We start from the raw sequence: 3532 nt of genomic DNA on the forward strand, positions 1-3532 counted from the left end.
TTTAGGTTTTGACTTATTAAAATCTTCTTTCATATCTTCCCACCACACTTTGACGTTGTCTTTATATAGATTGCACACATTTCTCAGGATATTAATTCTTAGGTATTACTTTTTTGTTATCATGAGTGCAATCTCTGCTGTTATATGATTACTAAATGTAATAGTAATTTTTATTAAGTAAACCAAAAATGTTCTGAAGCATGTCAGTCACTTTGTGGGGAGAGTCCATTTTTTGACTGTAAGTGACTTAAAGTTAGCATCAGCAGGTGTTTGGTGAGTCTTGCCCTTGTATCTTCTTCCTGGGATTGAGCAGTGTTTTGAGTTGAAGAGTAGGCAGGCAGTCTTGCTGTCAGCTACTTCCCTCCAGGAGCTCTGAGACTTCTGGTTTAAAAGCATTATGAGACCTGCTGACCCCATTTCTTTCCAGATTTAATTATTCTTTTTGAAAGTTGGTTCTAACCTTAAGGGGATATAACACACAAGGATCCAGGGGGTAATGAAAGCTTTAGACCCAAGATAACTATTCCTTTTTCCATTGAACAGCCTGGTGAGGGAACAGTTTGCCCCTTGCTCTGAGGCTTGTCATTTGCTTTGGTCATTTTCATTCCTATCAAGTGTCTGTCAGCTCAGAAGTCAGCCATCTGACATTCAAAGAGACTCCTCCCATTACTTCCTTCTCTCCTCTCTAATAACAAGATATTATACCAGAATAAGCATGTCTGAAGGCTAAAGGATTGCAGTGGGTCATGGTGCAGATGGCTATGTTTTAGTAACCCTAAGGAGACTGCGACAATAATAATGGTTATTGTTCGTTGGTGAGTTCCTCTGTACCTAGGTATTTCATTTATCCTTTACAACAGCCCTATGAATTTATCTCGTTACTCACATTTTACAGATGGCAAAATTGAGGCTTAGAGATGTTATATAAGTTGCTCAAGGAACTTAACTCCAGAGAACATGAATTTAACCAGTATTTCATACTCTCTCCTAAGTGGAAGGTTCTACTTGTTTAAGAAATCTGGTGTCGGACAAACCCAAGTTTGATTGCTTCCTCTTTCAGTACTTAGCTCTGTAACTTTCAGCAAGTCGACCTACCACCTAAGATTCTGAGAATGACATGACACCAGGTAATGAATGTAAGGTGCTTAAGTGCTTGCTCACAGTGAGTACTAAATATGTATCAGCTTCAAAAATGTATCAAGTGCTGGACCAGCAGTTGGTGTGCTAGCTAAGGTGCTGGATTCCCACATGGTTGACCATGGTTTGAGTCCTGGACCTGGCAACTTTAAAATGATGTGTGTGTGTGTGTGTGTGTGTGTGTGTGTGTGTGTACATACCCAAAATCCTGAGAGGAAAATGGAGAAGGGATTGTGGCATGACCATCCCCCAGAGGGTGATTTTCACTTTCCCTTTCAGTCTTACTCCTCTCCAGCAAATGCTTATGCCTATGGCAAAAACTTAAAAATAAGTAAATAAAATAAAGAAGCCTTAGGACCAGCAGTTGTCATAATGGCTATGTCACTGAACTCCCATGTAGTCGACCATGGTTTGAGTCCCAGACCCAGTGGCTTAAACTCACACCAGGCGCGTGTACGTGCGTGGCCATGATCCCAATAAAAGGATGGAGAAGGGATTGCACCGTGGCCATCCCCCCAGGGGGTGATTTCTCATTTTTCTGTCTCTCTGTCTCTCTCTGTCTTTCTGGCGAGTGCACATGCCCTATAGCAAAAACCTCTCCAAAAAGAAAAAGAAGCCTCAGATGTGAGAGTGTTTGTCTAGGCCAGAAAGTGCAGAGAGAAGGAATATAGTTCCTCTAAATGTAAGAATGGAAACTAGGGACCAGCAGATGGTGTACTGGTTACATTGCTGGACTCCACATAGTTGACCATGGTTCGAGTCTCAGACTCAGTGGCTTGAAACTCACGCAGGGTATATGTGTATGTGCATGCTCAATATCCTGAGGGAAGAATGGAGGAGAAGGGATCGTGGTGTGGTCATCACCCCGAGTGGTGATTTCTTGCTTTCTGTCTCTCTGTCTCTCTCTCTTCAGTGAGTGCTTGCGCCCTGTAGCAAAAATCTTTCCAAAAAAAAAACCAAAAATGGAAATTGGTCTAAATGGACAGGGCTAGGCTCATCTCACTTTCTTTAAAGTGGGTAGGCCCTAAGACTCTCTCCTTTTAAGTTCATTTTACTTATTAAGAGAAGTCACGCAGGGTATATGTGTATGTGCATGCTCAATATCCTGAGGGAAGAATGGAGGAGAAGGGATCGTGGTGTGGTCATCACCCCGAGTGGTGATTTCTTGCTTTCTGTCTCTCTGTCTCTCTCTCTTCAGTGAGTGCTTGCGCCCTGTAGCAAAAATCTTTCCAAAAAAAAAACCAAAAATGGAAATTGGTCTAAATGGACAGGGCTAGGCTCATCTCACTTTCTTTAAAGTGGGTAGGCCCTAAGACTCTCTCCTTTTAAGTTCATTTTACTTATTAAGAGAAGGAGAGAGAAAGAGAGAGAGAGAGACAGACTTATTTTGACAGGTTCTTCCTATGCTGTGCTCCTTCCTCCACCCTCTCACCTAGGCTGGATCACCGATATGGGTCTTACCTGTTCAAGTTGACTTGGGATCTGAACCTGGGCCTCCTATGGTTGCCAGCATTGCACATCAGCACCCTACTGTCTATGCCACCATGGCTGGACTACCCCTCTTCTTTCTTTTTTACGGACATCTGACAAGGGGAAGAGCAGGCCTAGATCTGACTGGTAGAAGGCCTCAGGCCTATCAGTCACATTCCCACGAGGGGTCTCAGACTTGAAGAGGTTGGGTGAAGGCTGAGAATGGAAGGGATTTTCCTTGTGGAGTTCAAGGTTAAATTCAACCTACATAGTTAAGAACTATGCTCTAAATCGCAATGTGATAGCACTCCACACCAACTAGAATGCCCATAACCAATTAGACAGTAATAAGCGGTGGAGAGGTTATGGAGAAATTAGAACTCTTGTATAAAGCAGGTGGGAATATAATATGATGCAGCTCCTTTGGGAAACAGTTTGGCAGTTGCTCAAAATATTAAAAAGAGTTACCACATGATACAGAAATTCTACTACTATGGCTTGGATAATGGTTTGTCCCCCCGAGTTTCATGTTTTGAAATTTGGTTTTGGGAGGTGGCGAAACCTAGTAAGTGGTGACTGAATCATGGTGACTACATCATGGAAGGAATACTCCTCTGAATAGATTAGTGCTGTCCCTAAGATCCAGTGACGTCTAGCTCTCATGAGAAGGGGTTAGTTCTCATGAGAGTTAGTGGCTATAAAAGAAAGAGCTTCCCGGGGCCAGTAGTTAGCATAATGGCTATGTCACTGGACTCCTACGTAGTCGACCGCGGTTCGTGTCCTGGACCCAGTGGCTTAAAACCCATGCCGGGCGCGTGTGCGTGCGTGCCCAAGATCCCGAGAGGAGAATGGAGGAGAAGGGATTGTGGCATGGCCATCCCCTCTGGGGAGTGATTTCTCGCTTTCTGTCTCTCTGTTTCTCTCT

The 3532-nt window shown here is 43.5% G+C and overlaps 1 pseudogene; it reads left to right on the forward strand.

The window, feature by feature from the left end:
• Positions 1–798: 798 nt before the first annotated feature.
• Positions 799–3532, forward strand: part of LOC102488582 (40S ribosomal protein S7 pseudogene) — a 6875-nt pseudogene continuing 4141 nt past the window's right edge.

This window comes from Tupaia chinensis, unplaced genomic scaffold (genome assembly GCF_000334495.1).
Source record: "Tupaia chinensis unplaced genomic scaffold, TupChi_1.0 Scaffold000528_1, whole genome shotgun sequence".
Lineage (NCBI taxonomy): Eukaryota > Metazoa > Chordata > Mammalia > Scandentia > Tupaiidae > Tupaia > Tupaia belangeri.